This window comes from Armigeres subalbatus, unplaced genomic scaffold (assembly GCF_024139115.2).
Source record: "Armigeres subalbatus isolate Guangzhou_Male unplaced genomic scaffold, GZ_Asu_2 Contig30, whole genome shotgun sequence".
Lineage (NCBI taxonomy): Eukaryota > Metazoa > Arthropoda > Insecta > Diptera > Culicidae > Armigeres > Armigeres subalbatus.
Genome location: NW_026943042.1, coordinates 189,431 through 214,139, shown reverse-complemented (window position 1 = coordinate 214,139; position 24,709 = coordinate 189,431). Strand labels below are relative to the sequence as shown.

At 39.2% G+C, this 24,709-nt stretch overlaps 1 pseudogene; it reads right to left on the bottom strand.

Annotated features, from left to right (window-relative positions):
* LOC134203958 (uncharacterized) overlaps nucleotides 1–24,486 on the bottom strand; it is a 59,323-nt pseudogene extending 34,837 nt beyond the window's left edge.
* Between the last annotated feature and the right edge of the window lie 223 nt (nucleotides 24,487–24,709).

Below are 24,709 nucleotides of genomic sequence, written 5' to 3'. Positions count from 1 at the left end.
GGAAGTTACGTATTGCTATGTTCTGAATTACTATTTATGATTGTTAGTTCGTATCGAATAGAATATTTTATATAAAACAATTACCTTAGTATTTACGCGTGAGTTTCTACTAAAGATGTTATTCGTATAAATTTAGTATTCCAATGAATTTGAATTATTATAAATCATCTTTTGATACAGGATATCAATACTTTCAATGATTCATATACGATAGTTCCGTGTTGTAGTAGTTCATTTCTTGTGATGTTCATCCAAGAAATTTTAAATGGGTTGGTCCGCAGATGCTCGACTGACTTGGGCCTTAAGGTCTATTTGGATGAACATTAGATTCAAGTATTACATTGCTAACGGCGCTTAAATCAGGTGCTGAACATGTTTTGTTCAAGGGGTTCATGTCCATGGTTTCATCACAGTGGCAAAATTTGCATTCTTGAGAAAATCGAAATTCAAAGTATTACGCATTGCAAGAAAATTTGAAACCTGGAAAAATCAGCGCTTGCAATGAATATTTTCCGGTTAATGATCAAAGGAAGCTAACGCAAATTGTTTGTTTATATTTATGTATAGACATTTCTATATCTAAATCGTCCCTAATCATTCGGTGAATGAACAATTAGAAACCATAGTCTATGACAAATAAGATGTTTGATTTTAGGGGCGGCAGGATTATGTCCAGATTGACAATACCTTGGCCACTGCGAATTGTGGAATTGCTATAGAATGGATGGGGTTTGACAATGAGCCTGTTGAACGTCCATGAAAATCTGCAATATAATCAAATATACCCTATAAGCGAGCGTGCTCAGATCGCACCATCTCAAATCCTGGGGTTAGGTGGGTGACACGATAGACCAGACTTAAGGCCCCGCGAGATAGAAGGTTTGCAGATCTCATAAGCCCTATGTAAAACCAATAATCACGGACACATGAAAGTTTGATGACATGAAACTATATGCTAACGTTCTTCAAATCCGCATGACATCGATAGGTTTCATTGATGGTTAGCGCCATAAACGTTGTTATTGCAGATTCAATTTTTAGTACTATGACAGTTGAATTATGTTGATATTTGAAATCAAGTCATCGCAACTATGTGCGATGGTTTCATGTGGGATTTACCTCTGTGCGTTATTTCTGGAGCCATCCAAATTTTCTTTTTCTCCGTAATATCGGTGTTATAATCTCTCAAATTCACGATTAGCTCATCTGGATTTTAGTATATAGAGTTTGCTAGTTTGAGTTTAGGAGCTATAGTTTGTTTACGTCTTGCACTGAAATGATGTTTCACCCGCCTTCTTCTTTTCCATAAATTTGCAGATTGGAACACCTAATTGTGTATTCATCTTGGTACCGACTAAGCCTTTATGCAAAATCGGGGTTACTATGGTTAAATCCTAGGTTGAATCATGCTGACACTGCCGAGACTGAACTCGTTTATAACCGCCCAAGGTGAATACAAACAGTACAGAGCTGGCATTTCCTCACACACTGTGCACAATGAGGAGATTTAATACACACCCAGGGGAGAAGGTGGAGCACTGAATCCCTACCCCAACATGTGCGACATCTGGATTTGGTTCTAAATGTAAACAACAGTGTTAATTCTTTACCACATTTTGTTATGGCGAGGCAATTTTATGCACACTTTGTTTTCGATATTTTATCAAAATTAAACACTCAATCATGCAGCAATATAACGATGTGGTATGCTTGAGTTACCTGCTTGATTATAGGGACTCGAAAAGAATTTATTTGCAGTAATAACTGAATATAAAAATGTTCACATTAACGATTGCGCCTCCAACACCGGTTCTAAGCTCGATGCAGAGTACACGAGCTTTGTCTCCAGTGACAGGCGTATGAGGCCCTTGTACACCACAGAGAGTGACGCTGATACTCATCTAAAAAGCCAACACGGTGAGTGAGGACGAAGACGAAGAGTAGAGAATCATTCCGGTGAGAGCGGCACAAAGTGAGCCACTTAGTGCAATATTCTTGGAAACGATTTTCTATGAAGCTGCCAAATTTTTTGGAACACAGACATACTTCGCTTTTGAAAATTAGTTAACTAACGTCTCAGTTAGAAAGGACGAGGTTTTAATAAAGTTTGGCCCATGGTAAATTGGCAAATAAAGATTGAATAAAAAGATTAAGAAAGAAGAAGCTAAAAGATGATATTTTGAAAGGAATGGGACGGAAAGCAAACGGTTGTACTCAAGACGCTTCTCGAAAATTCTAGAAGCAATTTAGATAAAAGAGGATGAACTTTCCTTATATGTATAAAAACACATAATTACGATTTTGAATTTTATTCTGTGATATTGCACTGATGTCTAGAATTTGTGAGAAGAGTTTTATATATTTCACCGAGTGCTTTCTCGGCCATTTTTCTAATATCTTTCTTCTTCCTCATGTAACCTTTATTCGCCTGGAGACGAAGGGAATTAAAACTGTTTATTTTAGCTTGGCGTAAATCATAAATCTTTTCTAAAACTATTTTACAGAATTGTGCAAAAAACAGTGTTTTCAATGAAATTGTGTGAAACTTTCATGGATCGTGTACATTATTCTGAAGGTTGTAGACAACAGGAGACATTGGGCATGATGCTAACATCAAGAAAAAATTTTGCACTGAAATGAAATAATGGAACTTTATATAAGTTCAATGTTTTCTGTTTTTACCGAATTTAGAACCTTATATTTACCAAGATTACCTGAGAAATTGTATTTAGAAATCGTCTCGTCAGTAACTTATTTTCAGTTGTGGCGGAGTACAATTACTTCTAATAGTTTTACCCACAGGTATTCCAAAAGCCAGCAAAACAAAAATAGCTACTGAATTTTCTTTTGACAATGTTTATTTTCATTCTGATTGATTCACCGTTTTGTCAAAACTCATTGAGGAACACGGGTGTTTATTTCATCATTTATCCTCAACACTTCGTGTCTGACAATGCATTCGATGCAGAGTAGAAACACAAAGAGGACCCACTGCGCACGCTATGTTTAAAGGCAACTATTATGCAAAGTGAATGCACCTCGGATGTTCAATCGTTAGATCATAGTTTTGACCTCTAGTTTAGGATCTATCCGATTCAAATATTTCATCGGTGAAATTTTGACTTTTTACTATTTAGGTAAAAATTTTAACCTAGAAACATTTTTTGATTTTTTTTAAATTTTTTGAAACAAGTTATATAAAATCCAACCACTACTTTTTTTCCTGATGTTTTAAGAATCATTTTCATATAAAACATTTTTATATGATGAACATAGCAAAAGTTATATTAAAATTACTGCCAGTCTTAAATGTTCTTACGGTTTATTATGAATAGATTCGAGCCTTCTTAGCTGTACGGTAAGATGCACTGCTCACACTGCAAGACCATGCTAAAAGTGACTGTGTTCGATTCCCGGTCTTGTCTAGGAAATATTCTCACTTTCCATGGGCATTAAGTATCATCGTAGCCTCATGATATACGAAGCGAAAATGGTAGCTTGACTAGAAACCCCGCAGTTAATAACTATGCTAATGAATACTAACCTCCGAGGCGGCATATGTCAGATGGTTGATGTATTGCCAATAAGAAGAAAATTTTTAATAATAAAATTTAAGAACATAATATCACTCTTTAACATTTCAAATCAAAAAAATTAAAACACTGAACTAGTTCAAAGTAGTATTTATGTATGTTCTGTATTTCAAACTTGATTGAACTCAATGGACGTCTGCATTATGTGACCACTGTTATATGCTCCCACCGATAACAGTTTACTTGCATACTACTGATAATACTGGTTATCTGGCATTTTGTAGTTTTGGAGATAGTAGAAATTTCTTGGATGGCTTCCTGTTGTTTGTCCGTATACTTCGTAAGGCCTCCCTGTGATGCGCTATATTCAAGAATAAATGAAATTAGTCAAAACTGTATGTCTTTGAAATGAACTCGCAATTAACCTGTTTAAGATTTGGCAGTAACGCCCAGTGAAATCTTGAGCGTGATGAGTTGCGTTGACCTCGATGTCCAGACTTCAGATTTGTCTGGATGGTCCAGAAAATGATTATGAACATTGAACACAATTGAAATATAATTCTCACCTGTCCAGCGTTGTAGTATGCAGTTTCAAGAAAACGATCAAGAAAAATTTGATCTAATTACCAAAGTAATTTTGACAAATGGAACCCAATTGAGATAGTAGGCGAAGAGAATATTTGTGTTTATTCGTCTGTCATTTTGGTAAAATGTTATCTAGCAGGTGATATAAACATAATAAATATTTAAAAGCTTAATGTTAATGTTCTTTTGCTCTCGTAGGAAAATATATGCATACGATACAAGAGCCGAGATACGAGGTGTGACGATACCAAGATAACCTCCTGCCTGAGGCCAAACAAATTGTTTCAATGCAAAGTCTACGGATCGGTAGTTGATATACGCAAAATCACACGAACAGTTCAAGATGAAATACCTTTACAGATCTTTACTCGTACTTGCCTCTGGTTGTATTGAGACAATACTATTCTATGGTTGAAGGTTGCAGGATGCTATTTATCTTTTCATCTTTCCAGCTGGAAATCTTTACCGTCAGAGTTCAAAGATACAGGCGCAATCAATCAAAAATGCCCTAACGTCAATTTCTCGCAACATAGTTAATATAACTAAATTGGTCCCGTTGTTCAACCGGACCTCACAGGATAGCCACGGCATGAGATGAAGCATTGAAAAGCCTAAGAAAATGTAATGAGGAAGTCGTTAGCCACTGAATTGAGAGGCACACAAACGCCATGATGAACTTCATGACCTTGACTTCGCTAACGCACGTTGCGATAAGTTGATAAGACCAGCATACTGCACACCAGGAATTTTATGAAAGATTTCCATTTCTCCGAGGATTTCTTCAAAGTTTCACAACGAAAGGACCCCGAAGTTCCTCCAACAGGTTCCGCAATTCTTCTTTGTATTTCTGAAAGAATTTCTCCGAATTTTGTAGAAATCTTTACGAATTTCAAGAATTCCTTAAGAAACTTCTTCACGATAATCTAAATGCTCCTAAATTCTTTCAAATATACATGGAAATTTTCAAAATTTACTTCAAGAATATCTTTAGGAACTCAACCAAAACGCTCTAGGAATTGCCCGTTGAATTTTCCCAGAAACTTTCCTCCCCCTCCGGAACTCTTCCAGTACTCACCAAAATTCTCTAATTTCTTTGAAGAGGTCCCGAAAATGATAGCAAGCTCTTCCAAAATTTCGCCCCTAATTCTTTTGGGAATTCAGCCAAAAATTCAGGAAATTGTGCTAGTAATTCCTGCAAAATTCCTCCGATAAAATCTTCGAAAGAGTTTCTGGATCCCCAAATGTTTGCTTTACCGATGCATTTCGAAGGATTTCAGAAGAATTTCCTAGAAATTGGGAATCTATTCTTCCAGAAATTAATGTAGGAAGATTGTAGCAAAAATTGTGGTAAATTTCCAGAATTTGTGAGTGGAATACTCAACGGTTTTCTAAGAAGTTTCGATGAAATTCGCAATGGAATTTTTAGCGGAGCTGACAAATAAATTTTGGGAGAAATTCGTGAAAAGGTAAAACTTTTTCAACTACCTGTGACCGTTCGGTTCAATATGGACTTGTTGGCTCCACCACAATGAATTTCCGACCAATCCTCCCATTACGACCTTTCCAAAGATTACACTCGGAACTGTCACACTCACTGGTCGAAGATCGTCTCACGAGAGTGCAGTGTTCCATTTCATCATACCAAGTGTGACCAGATGCGATAGACGTTCGAGCAGTTTGAGTTCGGGCAAATATACAGCCCTGTTCCATTTGAGCTTGCTCATAGAGGGTGCTCAATGCAACAGGATGGGAAACAAAACATAAAACATAATTTATGTAAAAGGACTATAAAAGAGGGAAGGCGTAGAATCTTTCTTTGTAAAACCAGTGATCCTTGAAAGAAGTAGTAGTGCGCGTGTAAAATAATAGAAGGTTAATTGTATAAATAATTGTTGGAGTTTTTTAATTCTGTGTTGTTTCTTTCATAGTAGGATCTGTTAGTCGTTAAAAATAGTTGTTGTAATGGTAGAGTACGGTTTTGTGTAGAATAAAAGCTATTAGTACGGTTAGTGTGTCAACATGTAAAACTTAGCAAATTAATGTACCACTTAAATTATAGTTAAATCCCAAAACAAACACAAGAACAGAAAACGACAGTAACAAAAAATTAAAAGTCACGAGAAAAAGGTAAATATCATGAGAAAGATCAGAATGTTTAGAGGTTAGGAAGTGACGTCGCAGGGTGCTAACCGTTGTGTCTAGGTCCATGCCAAAGGGACCTTTTTCTTTGTACCTTTTTCCAAGGTCTCGAGATGCAAGCAGTGGTGATTTCCGGAAGATTTGGCGAGTGCCGTTCTTGATAAGCAGCGTCATCGCTGGCCGAAGTGTGGCGCCATCTTCCAACACCGATACGGAAAAGCCACGTCATCAACCTCGCAGGGCAACACTCGTTCCGTCCCTGGAATGATTTCCGGACTGAAGCGGCTCCGCAAAGAGCATCAAGCCGGCCAGATCAACGCTGATCGGTCACATCACCAGAAAACACCGAATCCAACAAGCATGCAGCACTCTGAATGACGTCACAAAATAAATTGTAAAATGTATGAGCCAGGTGTAGCCATCTTTAAGAAAGAGTAACCTTGATTTAAGGTCTTCACCATTTTCTCTTGTGTCGTTTTCCTGGTCCACAAAGGACCACCAAGCCTCGTCTTTCTTGGATCACTGTGAAGATCCCTTCTTCGAGTAATAGCTTTGCCATCCTACCGCATTAGCGCTTTTTATTACGGCTCTGTTTTATACTCCTGCGAAGAACAGAATCATCCTCCAGCTTGAGTATTGGGGTGATTGAAGTAGCGTATCGACCCGGTAGAATACCTCCCGTGAGCTAGCGAGTTTCATACCTTAATCGACAGTGATAATAAATATTGCAAGTTGTGTAGGTAATTGTAATTGTAAGTTGTGAGATATAATTTGCAAGACGGGATAATTAAAGACTTAAATGGTTTCGATAAGTTTCTACTGTTGGAATAAAGAGGTCAATGTTTTTTTATTTGATTGGCTATTCAGCTCCTCGCCGGCTACACGAATAGAATATCCTGCTACACTGAACTCGATCCTGGGTCAATTGCTTCCAGTAGCCCTGAGCGTTCAACGCCTTCAGGTCCTCTTCCTGCAAAAGCCATTGTGTACACGGCCTTCCCGGTTCTCTACTGAATATTATCTTTGCTTGTCGCTTTTCGACATATGAACAGCGCGTCCAGCCCAACGTGTTCGCATGTTATATACGCTTAACAATAATACCCAGCCTTTTATACTGTTACAAATTATGTCAAAATTTCATCCACAACCAACGATCCGTCCAACGTAACACGAATAAGCCGTATCAGTTTCGCCGGAAAACCATGTTCTAGCTGAAATTACCATAATCATTTCGTTTTGTTGAGCCATGCTGCCTTAAAATCAATAACCAAACATATGTCTTTATTCTTTATTCCTTATTCAATTTATGTTCCCACATATCTGATTCATGTAATAATTTTTAAGGTTGGCTGGGTGTCGGTGATGCAGCATACCGGTTTACCTTCTTCATCGTAGAGCAATATATATATATATGGAAGCGAGGAGACTGTAATTTATTGAGATATTTTAGTCCTTTATAGTAATGCCAATAAGTTCCATTCCCGGCCATTAATAAATGGATTGGATATGCCTTCTATTTTGAAGTGCACGAGATTTCAGAGTAAATTCTAGATTGCTTTGAGAATAATTCGTATGTTCAAAAGAGAGGCTATGAGTACTTGGAGGGATTTCGAAGGAATTGCAGGAGGAATTTCGGAGGAATTCCTGGAGGAATATCCGGAGGAGTTTCTGAGGAATATCCGGAGAAATTCCTGGAGGAATTCCGGAGGAATTTCTTGAGGTGTTTTCGGAGAAATTCTAGAGGAATTCTGGAGGAACTTTCTCTGAGGAATTCTGGAGGAATTTTCGAGAGAATTCTGAAGGAATTTCGGAGGAATTTATCCTAAAGGAGTTTCGAAGAGTTCCCGAGGAATTTCCGGAGGAGTTCTGAAGAATTTCGGGAATTTCTGGACGAATGCCTGAGGAATTTCTGAGGAATCCTGGTGAATTTCTGGAGAAATTCTTGGAGGAATTTTGTTGGTTTTACTTTCCGAGGAACTCCTGAAGGAATTTCCGAAGAAATTCCTGGATAAATTACCTGACGTATTGCCAAATGATTTCGGAGGAATTAGGAGTCTCCTAGGAATTCATCCAGGATGAACTTCAAAGAATCATTGAAGGAACTTTGGAGAAATTCCTGTTAGAATTCTCTTAAAATTTTGGGAAACTTCCGAAGCAATTACCGGAGGAATTCAGGAGAAAGCACGGAGGAAATCCTGGACGATTTCAGAGGAACTTCTGGTGAAATTTCCAAGAATTACTTGTTGAATGTTCGGTGGAATTCAGGATGAATAATCTAAAAAGTTTTATTGGCGTGAAGTTACTGAGGTATACCCAGAGGAAATCCGAAAAGTCCTAGAGAAATTTCCGAAGAAATTACCGACGGTATTCTTGAAATAAACCCTAAAAGAATTCCCAGGAGTTCCTCGAGTTCTTTTCGAAGAAATTCTAGAAAATGTCGCAGAGGAAGTTACTGAGGAATCTCCAGGAATTCCGGTAGAATCCAGAATTCCTTTAGAACTCGTGAATGAATATTTGAAAAATAGGGAAATTTCTGGGCAAACTCTCGGATGAATCCTGGAGAAATTGAATTAACTGCGAAAACACCAGAAGGAGTTCATGAATTTGGTGAATTTAATGAGTACCTAATCTCTGAAGATTCTTTGATGAGATAGAATCTAGGATGAATTAACGAAACTTCATGGAGGAATTCTTTAAGAATTTTTGAAGAGATCTCGATATTTTTGGAAAACCTCATAGAGAAATTCAAGAACCTCTAAAGCACCTGATGGACCTGATCTATTTATCACTTCGCAGAGCGATAACAAAACCTAAAACTGTAAATCATTAGTGAACAAAATATAATACATTTTAGAGAATTAGTGCATTTTATTTGAATAATTTATTTTAAGTCTTTTCTCTTCGATTTCATTAATTCCACTCTTTATCATGGTTCAATTTTCAGACCTGCTTTTCAACTAGTGTTCTTTATATTATTTTCATTCAACGGATTTTCTTCGACGATTTTTTTTGGTACTAAATGATACTATGGTTCTCTAACTATATAATCTGAATTCTCTGGAGTAGTAGATTCACATAAATTCACAGCCTAAATTGCGTAATTTTTTTCACTGTTGTTTTCGTGATCCACCCCACTCAACGTCAGGTCGATTCAGCCAAACTATGGTGTCGTAATCATGATTAGCGTAAGAAGCCTTTAACCATCGAGATGAACGACCTGATGGATCGCAATGTCACATCCATTCCATCCAAGCTAAGAAGACGACATCATTCATCTTTCCGAACTACAGAGTCAATTTTCCAATCAGATTCTCTGCGGACAAGCAACTCAAATGCGCTTTCATGCATTATCTACTCCGACGGCATTACACAACAATTCTACCATTGTATCCAATAATCCGGTATCCCATCCAATAGTGTTTGAAGTAGATCCACTATTGACTTGACCATCGATTGACACCTGGGAATCCGATCTGAAGCATAGCAGAGCGAGGTCCGTTAAGATCAATGACGAATATTTATCTGATTAAAAATCTTCCGGATGTAGGTCATACCTGTAAGCATATTCTTATTATTTATGAAATTTCGAAAAACAAATTTGCATCATGAATAGAAATTCAAAGACAACACAGCAAATCTAACAAAACGTCACTATTATTTGCGGAATAATGCATCGATATTCCGCAAGGCAAATTGTCAGTCTGTGCTTCTTCACTGCAATTGGCCTTGTTGCAAAATTGTTCTTTTCCTTGTCAGTTTGTACTACTCAAGGAATTAGAGCTAATCATTCCTTGACCATTACTTTTCCTATCTTTTTACAGTACTTTGAAGTCCATACCACCCTTTAAATTCTGTTTCTATGGTAACAGTGGGTTGCTGTTTTTTAATAAAACGTATAAGATATGCAGTCACACAAGAATTCGTATCGAAAAATGTTCAGTGTCAACAGTATTTTTAGTATAACTCTGCTACTTTGATCATATGAAATTTTTTATATGAAAATTTCATGAAGTGTCAGAAAAAATGTGGTGCCTGGATTTTATATACCTGTTCAAATTAAAAAAATCAGAATATATTTTAGGTAAAAACATCTCCTTAAATGGTAAAAGTCACACCTAGAAATATTTCAATCGACAGATCTAAACCAGAGGTGAAAAACTATGACTTAACGGCTTAACATCCGAGGTGCATTAACTTTGCATAATAGTAGCCTTTAAACATAGCGCTGCGTTGTGGAAGAGAAAGAATAGAGCGATAAGGAAAACACTCTCTGGGTCTTTCTGAGGAGGAAAGAACGCACATTTCGACTACTCGAGTATGCCAGCCCTGCAAACAGGTGTGCAGTATGCCAATTTCATGATTCAGCCATCTAGGATTTTTATGGCAGCCACCGAGGTTGTTTATGGTTTGCACTGAAAATGAATTTTTCACCCCGCGCTAGTCTTTCCCATCTACTGTCGAAGTGAGTGAACACTGATATGATACCCTGCGCTGAACAGGCCGCGCAAACCCGAAGCTGCAACTTTCATAGAAGAAACTGTCAATTGACGGTAAAATCAGTAATTTTAAACGTTTCGTAAAAGCTTAGAATAACAGTGCCTCTAGCGTTCTAATAATACTTATAGATAGTGGAATATATAGATGAGCGAAGATAAATCCTCTGTCTCCAAACAAACTGTCGTGAATCTAAACGAGCATGACGTCATGATTAATTGAATACACTGTTAACTGCAAGTCAGACTTATCTGGAATATGTCCATATACAGTTAAGTCTGACTTGCGGTTAACGGCAAGGCTGTGACGTCAATTCGCGCGTGCATGGTCAAAAAATCGACTCCAGTCATGTTTTCGCTCATTCATAGATTCTACTATCTATAATAATAATTATGCTTCTACTGGATAACACTTACTCTGATTTTACACTACAATCCATTGTGCATCTGCCCTGTCCGAATCAACTAAACAGGAAGAAGCAATACGAATCTTCGATCATTGCGTAATAACCGTGCGCGAGATGTTTCCTCAGTGAGGTTACGCCTGACTGACCGTAAACTCACCATGCATCCCATTATCTCATCTTTCCCATCCCAGGAGCTCCATCATTCTCACCGACACGGTCAGTTGTTGATGGTTCACAATTTCTGATCGTCAGCTCATCGAGAAAAATTCTCATCCATTTCGGTTCCTTCTGAGAAAACGCGATCACTAATTCTCTATATTTAAAAAGATTATTTAATTGAACCATGAATTCTTCTGCTGTTCGTTCCCAAAATCAATAAAGCCAAATTGATTCTAATGAAAATGAAACGCGAGAAAATCAGCTGTAAAGGGATCACTCACCGGACCCTATAAAGTCTACTTTTCGCTATGCTCGAGGATGCTTCACCAAAACATATGCAAGTACAAAATTTATCAATGCAATAAGTCAAACATCCTCACCTGGTAAGTCCAATAAGCAGCAGCTAAACACCTGATATTCGATGATCCAAATGAAACCCGTATTTCGTTTCATTCACAGAAACTCTAGTATCTAGTGCGGAGGAAGCACGGGAACTGAAAAGCTCCAACGGAGAAGACCCACACGACAAGCGCACAAGGAAACCCAAGCAAAACGAATTGAACCCAAAGTGTTTGGGAAATAATAGTTCAATTAAAATTAAAGCAATTTTCTATAATCGAATATTTCGATCCAATAATTTATTGATTTGTGGTTGCTCTCGCGATTCGGCGCGGTTTTCTTTCCCAGGGGTCTTGATTACTCACGCTACAATTTTCGTGCATCGCGGATTGGTGGTTTCCAATACTACCATCTCACATAGTAGGATCGAAGACGGTGCCACAGAATAGATTCATTGAGCATTTGTGGAGCCAGAGCAACGAGCAGACAGTGCTCTAGAAATTAGAAAATGAGCCCCCAATTGGGGAATTGTAGCATCTAATTTCACAAATCACATGGCGCTTAGGTAGATCGTTTTGCGTTTTTGGATGGGCTAGTTTTGCTCTCGGTTATTTCTTGTTGGATGTAGGAATTTCCGTTATGCTTTCGATTAGGAAAATGGTTTGTCGTGTGGAAAAGTATGTGAGAAACGGTTATAAATTACTACCGAAGTGGGTTTCATCGAACGTTAATAAGGTGCTATTTTGGGTTCCCTTGAAGGGCTGACTTTAGGCAAAAAAAACTTGTTTTAAATTCTAGGCCAAAACAATTATTTTCGACTTTTTTCAATTCGAATTTCTTTCAAAAAAATTTAAACAGCGATTTTGCTAATTGGTAATTCAAATATATTGTTTTTTTAATTGTAATTCTCTTTTCTTAAAAAAGGCTACATAGAGTTCAGTTTTCAACGATTTTTTCTGTGCTTGAATAATCTAATCATGTCTTTTTCTTGAGTTCGACATAGGATACGGACATTAGAAAATGGATTCTTGAATAATAGGAGCTTCAATAAGTATTCAATTTAAAATCTGATAAAGCTAACTAATATCTTATCCATCTCCAAGTAAGGCAATTTTGTTTTCTCAACTCAGTTTATAAATATTTTCCGATTCTCAATAAATGCATTCAAATGGTTTCCAAAACAGCTAAATAATATACACTCCTTCATCTATGATGTTGTTTGGTGTTGCAGTCGTCTGGAGTTTTCGAACTGAAGGGCTATTGATTCGATTCGCTCGAAACGAAGAAAACTCGCCTAAGGAAAAGACAATATTTCTATCTACCCGTGGAACTCCGATCGAAGCGAACAGATAGGTAATGAAGCTATTACAATTTAGTTACATGTGCACATCAAATGAATGGGAAAATGTTCAATAATCACAGATGATCCACCCCGATGATATCGGTTTCCATACCCCTCAACTCCCTGATGCATATTTTCATGTGCACTTTAATAGAGATATTTGTGATCAGCTGCCATCCAGTTAAAGCCTATTGAAGAAAATGAGGTTCGGTTTGATGTTAAGTTCAACAGGTTCTATAAATGATGAAATATCTTTTTTTTGTAAAAATCAAACTCATAAGCAATAAATCCGGCCTTCGTTTTCGGTGACCTGTCTGACCAAGACCGAAAAACGGCTTACGTAAATTGTAGCCCCCATGACCGAAGTCATTGCCATATGAGCCCATCAAAAGAAGGTTAACTAATGCTCAGGTTCGGATTCGTCGAAAGGAGTGGAATAAAGGCTCGCGCGTTGATAGCCCATAATGATGGCTTAGGCCACATGTGGAAGACGGATCTTTTCATATTCAAATAAACCTGGTGCAGGCACACTCGGACCTTTCAAATCAAATCAATCAATTTTATTGATTGATTTATAAATCACTTCTGGAAAAGATCTACGTTCTATTCCGCTGATAATGCCGTCTTACGCTTATTTGTCCCTTGTTTGATGGGATTTCCTATGAACATGGGACAGTTATGCATATAGCGACAGTATAGGTCTGCTGATGATACTTATTTATTTATTCATTTGATACAGTCAACAGGCTAAAAAAACACCCCAATGACAAAAATAATACTAAAAATTAAGCAATATAAATAAAATTTAACACATAATAATCTCAATTCTATTCTTGTTAACCTCACGAGAAATATGGAAATCGAACCCTTCGTAAAATCTATTAAACACACGACACACCCACGCTCTTAGTGGGTTTATTTAAACCGTAATTGGTTCTTGATATGCTGGAATACAAAAATAATTGTGATCGGATCGGGTGGTTACATAACCCTGCAACAAATCACCTACAAAACATGCTTTTGCGATATCGCGTCTCGTTTGAAAAAGTTCGATGATGCAAACATTACAAACATGAAAGCAATAAGAAAATCTGATTGATCTCAGGGAATTGCGTATGGTCATAAGTAAGAAGCAGCTGCATTAAAGGTGCATTAAAACATATGAGCATTTCAACATTTCCCATCAATATACATGGTCAATCATGTTTTGGAAATATTAGCCACGGTTATTGAAAATGAGACAAAATGATGGTGTAGTATATCTAGTTGATCATTATAGAGGGCTAAGGGTCAGTATTAGCATGGACTTAAACACTTTTTAGGGGCGAAGCAAATGCTCATGAAACATGCTTGACCGTCTTTACTGATGCTTATACATTTTCATGTTGAGCAAGAGAATTGGTAAATATTATTATCTAGGATGTGGTGGGGTTTGGCATTGGGCTCTGTTAAATTCCTATAAAAAGCTGCAAGTACCCGCAAGTAGGCCCCACCAAAACGGCCGTGTGCCGCTCAAAGCGCGCAAGGCCAAGTCCTGGTGTCAGGTTGTACACAAAACAGACGGCCCTCCGACGAGACAGGAGGTTTGCGCAGGCCCAATAAGCCGCCTGTAAAACCAATAATTACGAGCAATATAAGAGATAATGGGGCCCTCCTTAGCTGTGCGGCAAGACGCGCGGCTACAAAGCAAGACCATGCTGAGGATGGCTGGATTCGATTCCCGGTGTCGGTCTAGTCAATTTTCGGATTGGAGATTGTCTCGACTTCCCTGGGCATAACAGTATCATCGTGTTAGCCTCATGATATACGAATGCAAAAATGGTAACTTGGCTTAGAAACCTCGCAGTTAATAACTGTGGAAGTGCTTAATAAACACTAAGCTGCGAGACGGCTCTGTCCCAGTGTGGGGATGTAATACCAATAAGAAGAAGAAGAAGAATAAGAGATAATACGAATCGATAAAATCGGCAAAGACCTAGGCGACGAATAAAGGATCACGATTGGAAGCTTGGAACATGGAACTGCAAGTCGCTAGGTTTCGCAGGTTGCGACAGGATGATCTACGATGAATTAGCTGTGGCACCACCAACGAGCTGGGAACCGGCTTCATATTGCTGGGTAAGATGCGCCAACGTGTGATTGGGTGGCGGTAAATCAACGCAAGAATGTGCAAGCTGAGGATAAAAAGCCGTTTCTTCAACTATAGCATCATCAACGTGCACTGCGCACACGAAGGGAGACCCGACGACGAGAAAGAAGCGTTCTACGCTACGTAGCAACAACCGCGCAATCACATTGCTGAACGCCGCCTACAACCTACTCTCCAAAATTTTATGCCGTCGTCTAGCATCGATGGCAAGGGAGTTAGTGGGGCAGAGCTAGGCGGGTTTTATGGGCGAACGCTCCACCACGGACCAGTGTTCGCCATTCGCCAAGTACTGCAGAAACAACGTGACCACACATAATCTATTCATCGACTTCAAAGCCGCATATGATACAATCGATCGGGACCAGCTATAGCAGCTAATGCACGAACACGGATTTCCGGATAAACTGACACGGTTGATCAAAGTGACGATGGATCGGGTGATGTGATTCTCGAGTTCCTTCGAAACGCGTAGAGGGTTACGGCAAGGTGATGGTCTTTCGTGTCTGCTATTCAACATCGCTTTGGAGGGAGGGAGAAATACGAAGGGCAGGGATTGACACGAGTGGCACGATTTTCACGAAGTCCGTCCAGTTATTTGGTTTCACCGACGACATTGATATCATGGCACGTAACTTTTACAGGATAGAGGAAGCCTACATCAGACTGCAATGCGAAGCTAAACGGATTGGACTAATCATCAGCACGTCGAAGACGTAGTACATGATAGGAAGAGGCTCAAGAGAGGTCAATGTAAGCCACCCACCACGAGTTTCTATCGGTGGAGACGAAATCGAGGTGGTTGACGAATTCGAGTACTTGGGCTCACTGGTGACCGCCGATAACAGTACAGGAAAAAAATTCGGAGACGCATCATGGCAGGAAATCGTACGTACTTCGGATTCTGCATACGCTTCTATCGAATAGAGTTCACCGTCGTACCAAACTGACTATCTACAAAACGCATATTAGACCGGTAGTTCTCTACGGACACGAGACCTGGACGATGCTCGTGGAGGACCAACGCGCACTAGGAGTTTTCGAAAGGAAAGTGCTGCGTACCATCTATGGTGGGGTGCAGATGACGGACGGTACGTGGAGGAGGCGAATGAAACACGAGTTGCATCATCTGTTGGGAGAACCATCCATCGTTCACACCGCGAAAATCAGAAGACTGCAGTGAGCCGGGCACGTAGCCAGAATGTCGGACAGTAATCCGGTGAAAATGGTTCTCGACAACGATTCGCCGGGAATAAGAAGGCGAGGTGCACAGCGGGCAAGGCGGATCGATCAGGTGGAGGACGATTTGCGGACCCTCCGCGAAGTGCAGCCATGGACCGAGCTGAATGGAGAAGACTTTTATCTATTGCACAGGCCACTCCGGCCTTAGTCTGGTAATAGATAAATAAAATGGTACCTGGGATGCTAGCGCTATGGCATACGGAACGGATGGGAATGTGGACGATGGCCGAAATGAGGTACCGGGAAGCGAACAATGTGAAGCCGTGCTCTCTTGGCTTTCGGCAGTCAAAATGAAGAATTCGATAAAAATTTTCCTCCAAAAAGTCATTTTGTTAAAAGTTTCATTGGCTGAATAGCCTGCCGTCCGTTGAACAAGTCCATGCATCGCGCCATCCATCGGCCATTCCGGCGAATAACGCCATTAGTCCGCCGAACCATCCATCGCCAATTCGAAGAGCTCCCCCATCCGTCGACCCAATTTAGACTTCCGTCCACAAGTCGTATAAGGACAACGTCATCTGTCAGCCGTTGCAACCGGCCACGCCATCCGTCGGCCGAACCCAGAGGGGCGACAACGGATTTTTTTCATATGGAGTTTGGCAAGTATGACAGTACCCTCTTTTTTGGCGCATAAATTTATACTCCAATGTCAAAATGCTCATATACTATTATAAATTATGGTGGTATTTGTAAAAATTTGTATTGTTTACCGTTTTTACAAAAGAGAGTGGTGTCGAAAGCACATATTAAATTAAAGATCGCAACGAACAAAAATACACCAAATCTGTAAAAATGTTGTGTTTTCATTTTATTCCTTACGCGAAATATGCAGATAAATAGTTATGTTGGTAGAAGAAACTCTGTGCTGAGCAGAAACAGTTGTTTCTTGGATTATCTAAACTTTGTGCGTTTCAGAACATTCTCACTCACTGCACTATTTATTTTTCATAGACTACGGCTTGGTGTTAGTGCGGTCGGCATTCGCTCCATTGGTGTCAACAAAAATTTGACAGCATGGCACCCGCCTGGCCGAACCATTCACACTTAGAAAAAAATACCGTCTTCGGTAATTCGTTTACCGAATTCTCAACAGCTGTACGTTCGGTAAAACAAAAAGTTACCGAAAAATCCGTAACCTGGAAGAGCGAGATTATTTTTAAAATAACAGAACGGTCGGTAGTTTTTACCGAATGCTTTGTAGCCGTTGTCGTATCTAGAATTTTCTTTGGCAGGATGGAATAAAATACGCTCCGATCATCTCAACAATCGTACACAGAATGTCGCTCCTAGAAAAGGATATCTCTTTTTCTCTTTCATGCCTATTCGAGTGAGACGCAACTCTGCGTTTTGTTGTTTCCTTCTGCATAGGAACGCTTTGATGTTGCGTTCTCTTGAGGCCCAGTTGCCAGATTTTGAGATATATACTTTTTTTCTTTTTTTAGTATACTATATATAATAGCCCTGTTTGTCTGTCCGGTGACTAGCCAACCAGACGCAGCACGCGGGGAAATTCTCACAAAAAATAAAATATTTGACACTTCAATTCCTTTTACTATCAGATGCAGAAAACAAAACCAGTGACAACCTTAGACAACCAGACACAGCATTTGATGACAAAAATCACAGACAACAGACGTTCAAAATTTTGATTGAAAATAAAAAACACTTGCCACGGGCGCTACTGCGTCCACAAATAAACTAGTCATAAATATTAAGTAAATAAATTTTATAACACAATCTTTTTTTTTTTGCTGTATCACTACATTCATCCCCATCTGTACTCTATACTGTTAAATATCATATTATATTTCTTACAAAACGAGCCCTTGATTGCCAAAATCCCTTATTTACTATGTTATTCAGTTTCTTCATTTATCGTCTAGATCTTCTGGCCTGAATGAAAAAACGACTAATATATATTTATTTTTTATATTTGACATAGAACTTGTAGAACAACAACTTTTAGCTTTCAAATATTCTTCCTTCTGAAGGCTGGCACTTGGTTCGATCCAAAGTTCATGCTGTATGCTCTATAGGCGGATTCGAGAAGGATCCAGTGGTAGAGTGCGCTGCGAGAGTTCGGGAGAAAAGTCGTCAGAAGCGATTATTTACATTCAAAATCAAATTTTCTCCATCAAATTTACTTTACTTTTTGGTATATAGTCTCATGTTTTCCACTGGCAATGGCTTCTTAAAGTCTTTAAGCAGCTGTTGAAAACAAATCCCACCCAAGTAAGCCGCGAATTAGAAATCCGGGAATTCATAACCAAGATTGTGCGGTGGAGGCACTGCAAGAGATGTGCTGTTTAATCGGGCACACACCGGACGGAAGCTCATCCCAAAGAAAACAAAATTTTCTTCCAATTTGCGACTATTTCAGCTTTCATAAATTATTGGATTAACCAGAAAATGCGAAAACCGTACTCCCTCCGTATGCTGCCAATGCACTTTTTTGGCCAACGACACTTTTTTCGTGGTTCTTGTGACGACCACCAGATGTCGAAATGATCGATGAGCTTTACTCAAATTCGCCTATATGTACTATACGGCTGCCTACCCAACTCCATTAAATTCTTGATATCATTCTGTTGATTCCGCTTTATTCTTAATATATATGCATTGCCAATCAATTTAAATCACTTTTCTGTAATTCCCCAAGCCATTTTTTTTCTTTTAATTTTATTTGATCTATTTTTTTTTGTACATCGATCACGTAGCTGCACCACATCATCATTGATACATATTGTAATTATCGTCTATATGTACATATGAATTTAATGGGACATAACGGAACGTAACAATACAAAAACATTTTTTTTTCGGCGAGTTAATTATTTCGACGAGTCTGTAGTTACCAGTCAATATTAAATAATGATGTTTCGGTACACTGAACTAAAATATCATCCTTAGGACGACTGATTGCGCATTCCCCACCTCTAAAATAAACCTCCTCCTACTACCGTATGTTGCCCTGGTGCATCAGACACAACCGCCTAAAATCAAATGAAAATCATCCGAACAGCGAACAATTGCCATGATGCTTGTTGCATGTTTCGTCTTTCATAACAATGAATGTGCTCTTACCAACCAAGTTCCATCCATTGATCGGATGATTATTTTTTTGGTTCTGCCCTATTATGAAATTCATTCAGAATTGGTATGATTTTAAATGCTGCTGACTTGTGCAAACTACATTGGCATCGGCATTATCGCCATTTGTATAATTTTCCTCGGAAGCTGAGCACACATTTTTATAAAGTAGAGTTTTTGACAGGAATTTTTATGTTGGGAAACAGGTTGATGAGTTCGGTAAGCCAACGACAGTATCTACTAAATGTAAGTAAATTGTAAATTCATTAAATTTTACAGAAAATCTCGAGAAAAATGTCCTTTCGGCCAAGCTTTTGGTCAAGGTGGAACATCATCCCAGAAAATGGCGAGATGGAACTGCCGACGGTAAATATTTTGATCAACTTCTGCTGCTTTGGATGGCGTATGTAAACCCGACGAGACGACGGCGTATCGCAGATGCAGCTCTGGTATCAGGTTGCGCTCACGGGCTACGTATTTTCCGCGCGTACATACAGAGGATGACGAAATGAGGCTCGAAGGATAGTTTAAGTTGGCACAATTTTGCATAAATATATAATGTTAAGCACGTTAAGTATGTAAGTATGACGTTCTAAAAACGTCAACCAAAGCCGCATTTGTTGACGATGCATCGATGGATTTCATTTCCACCACAGTCAGGTAGCGTGAATACGTATCCGTTACAACCAAATATTCTCCAGAACCAAATCCAGGTAAGGCAAGAAAATCAATTTGAAGCATTTGCCACGGACCTTCGGGTTATTCTCGTGAAGTAAGAGGTAACGGCGGGTTACGTCTTGAAAGTTGGGCAGAAGTAGTGAAATTCATGAAATTATTTATTTCAGTAGACATTCTAGGCAACCCAAAATACTCCCGCATAACACGTTTCTTTGCCACTTCTCCGATAAGGCCGCCATGTGCAGATTCAAGAGCTTTATCTCGCAGCGATCGGGGAAGAATTACTCTGTCCTCTTTAAAACCCATATTTCCACAAGGCCGCAGTTTTTTTTTTGAGCCTCAAATGCTCGCATATCTGTGGGCCATTTGCAGTGGTGGAAATACTCGCTTCACGAGTAAGAAAAGAGTGTAATTGGGCCTACAAAAAATGCCACACTCGCGCGAACCTACTGCCTGCATTTTTCTGGTGCTTGCTTTGTTCGCGAGTACGGGCAGAGCAAAGTAAAAAAGCAGGGCAGTATTTTGTTCGGGAGTAAAAATCACGGTCGCGATTATTTGTAGTTATTTTGAATATAATGGATAAATTTCACTTGTGATAAACACAATAACTATAAACAAAGGTGTTCTTGCTCGAACACCTCGAACATCCGTGATAAACTTATTTCGATGTTGTTTTATGACATTTTGCAAATTAACCCGAATGACTCGCGAAGCTTCACGAACATTTTTCGGGGTTCATTTTTCTGTTTTCTCCGCGACTAGTGGGTGGGCAAGAAAAGGGCAAAACAAAAGTTTGCGAGTATTTTGCATTGCCTACTTTTCGTTTTGTAAGCAAGGTTCACAGATTTCCACCACTGGCCATTTGTTCGTTAACAATGCTTGTCTCACAGATGTCAATTCGATGTCCTTTTCTGACATCACTTCAATCTCGTCCCATGTTATAGTCATACATCCTGAATCCAAAGAGTAGAGGTAGTGACTTTCCCATTCCTCATACAGAGGACGGAACTCGGAACCCTTTGGATTTCATAATCAAAGGGCTGTAGTCTTAACCCTTTATAAGGCAGTCGAATCTAAACAATAAATTAACAAACACAACAATAGGACACAATTTTGACATGGTATTAAACTCAAAAGTATGTTTGTTATACATTAAACAGTTCAGAAACATTAAAAAATTGGTGGAAATATGCCCGCCAAGCGGTAAAACATTGGTGGCAATATAGTTGCCACTGCCCGGCAAGCGGGAAAACAGGCAACAACAAAAATATAAAAAGATTTTTAAAAATTTGGTTTTACGTAGAACCAGTCAAATCAAGGTACGTTACATTTTTTGGTGAAGAGTCCTAGTCAGAAAACGCATTATAAGCGAAAAAAAAAATTCGCGTTTTTTCTCCAATTTCACAATTTCGTCAAAAATCCAAAAACCAAATATACAGAAAGACAAATCTTTTTTCACGCTAATCACGTAGTAATCTAACACAGGAGATTCAAAATAATAGATACCAACGGGAAAAAATTTATCGTTGTCGTTTTTTTAACGAATTATAACTGAAAATCCTTCTTCCACTCGAAACTTACGATCTGTTCGTAAAAAAACTGTTCTCAAATTGACATTTCAATTTTTTTATGGCTCAAATTCATCTGGGGTGTTACTAGGAAGCAAATAAAGTTACTACATGTGAAATAATAAGTAGAGCTCTTGTTAATAAATAGAAAAACATATTATTTGTTGGTGGCAATATAGTTGCCGCTGCCTTATAAAGGGTTAATGCCCAACACTCAACGCGTGATATCGCCCGCCTTCCTAGACGATGATTCGTATTGAATATGTACTGGATTGCTTCTGCGTCTGTATGTACAAAGAAATGACTCGTCAACAAATAGTAAGAGAATCTTTCAATACCCCAGGCAACTGCAAGTGCTTCCTTTTGTGTCTAGGGATATTTTTTTTCAGGTAGCGACAATAATGCTTTAGAAGCGCATGCCACGATTCTTGGGACACCATTTCTATCAACTTGCGTAAGCACTGCACCCAGACCAATGGGTGAAGCATCTACGAAGAGTTCTATACGATCGCTCAGATTGTAATAGCAGAGTCTCTTAATCGTATTAGCGATATCATTTTTAAACCAATTGAATTCTTGGTTATCCTGTTCAGTCCGATAAAATTTCTCGGAATTGGCAAGGTTACGTATATGTTCAGATTTTGTAGCTCGATGCATAATGAATCTATCCACAAAAGTGATCAGTCCTAGGAAGCTTTTAACTTCCCCACAGTTGCTTGGTTGCCGAAAAGTTTTAATTGCTTGGAATTTTTCTTCTTCTATTTCCCAACCGTCCTTAGTGAGACGAAATCCGATAAATGTGACCGACTGGCTTCCAAAGGTGCACTTCTCCTTGTTTAACTTAACATTATGGTTCGCAAGACATGCGAGTACTTTTCGCAGATTTTTGGCATGTTCCTCCTTTGTAGAACCAAATATTAAACAATCATCCAAATAATTTATGCACCCAACGCAATCAGCTGGTACAGTCCTTTGCAACGTCTCCTGAAATATGGCGGGAGCATTGCAAAGACCGAATGGAAGCCTTACACACCGAAACATACCGAATTCGGTGAAAAAGTTGGTCAGATGACGCGATTCTTGATGTAATTCTATATGAAAGTATGCATTCGACAGATCAACCGTAGAAAACCACTTGGCTCCATCCAGCCTCGCTACTATTTTCTCCAGCGAAGGAATTGGGAAAGGAGTACGTTGTATGACACGATTCCACGTAATCGTCCACGTAAATCGATGACTAGTCGAATGTCATCCTTACCCTTTGGTACAATCAGCATCGGCGAACAGAATGATGTATCCATCCCGTCAACAACTCTTTCAATAATATCGGCCGACACTAGGTCCTGCAGTCTCTTTTCCACTAACGGTCTAACAGCAAGAGGTATATTCGTAAACACGTTTCTGCAAGGTGGTTTTGTTCGATCATAAAAGATTTTGACAGGTGGTACGTTAAATTTGGGAAAAATCGCGTTGGAAACAATTGTTGCAATTTCTCCTGCATACGTTTCAATGTGCTCCACTGTTAGTTGAAGCGGAACTTGTAGACCCAACAACAGTGCGCTATATCGTGAAGCAGTGGGCCTTCCTAGTAGGGCACGAGTCTCCTTAACCACATACAACTTTTCTATGTAGGTTGGTCTGTCACTAGATATATAAAGGGGAGCGTGAAATGTAGCCACAACGTTGATGGTACCTTCTGTCGCATATGCCTTGAGGGTTTTATCTGACTTGTACTTAATGTTTAGAATCCCGCTACTGTAGTTTCCTCAATCAGCTTCGCGAACATATCCTCAGTAAAAGTATTTACTTGTGCGCCTGAATGTATCATAAAAATGCATTTCATACCTGATACCGTAACAGCGATGATTGCTTCGTCACTCTTGTTGCTCTGAGCAGTGATGCAAGGACATGAGATTTGGGCAACTTTGTGGATTGCACTGGGCTGATTCTGTGGAACATTTTTCAACGCAGCCTGGACATCTTTTTCGACTTGTGAAGTATTGCTCGGCGATTTTACCTCCGATTTTAGACGCATCTGTAGGGAACATAAACCACAAATGGTCATCATGATTGCTACAGTTTTTTTAGGCGTAAAAATTACATATCTGCTTTTTTTCATTTTTATTATACTTTATTTTTTTTAATAACCATTTTTTTTTAATTATTAACTCAACATTTATGCTATTTGTTATTAACTTTTATCTTTTTCTTTTAGGTATTAACAATAAAAATGAAGAAATAGTGAATGATCAGGCTCACTTACTGGATGAACAGCTTCCGTTTCGTCTTTCAATTCATCAATTTTGGCGATCTTCTGTGCCGTACTCTCGAATGACTCTGTTGCTGGTCGCTTCATACCAGAGGCGTTACCTCGTGATCGACATGCTCGTTGGATATGTCCAAGAATTCCGCAATAATTACATTTCTTGTCTTTGTGGCCGCAAGTATATGCTTCATGATAAATGCTATTACATCGCCAGCATTTATCCCACCGCATTGATCGTGAGGGAAGGCCTCGACTAGCATGGAACTGCCTACCTCTGGGTGCTCGAAACCCTCCTCTGGAGCTGTTACCGTAGTTCTTGGTTGATCTCTGCGGCATATAATCGAAGTGCCGGCTGTTGCTCTTCGGAAATGACGAATGCAACCATCTTTGGTTCATGAGCTGCGTATTTTTTCTTCACAAATTCTTCGTTCAATTTAATTGCTTCGATCTCCCGTACTTTGTCGACGAGGTCTGTGAAACACTGATTTCGGCTCAACATCTTCAGTGAAGTCGTGTGCGCTTCTCTATTCGTAGCGTGCTCGGCTACGGTTGCGACAATCTGCTCGAACTCCTTCGTACTATCGAATTCACACAATCGAGCCATTGCTCCGACTCGTGTTATGTACGATAAGTCAGATTCATTCGGTTTCTGCGTCAGTAGTGCCAATTTACACCTCATTAGCATTACGTCAGATCCTGATCCAAATATGTCTTAAGCCTAG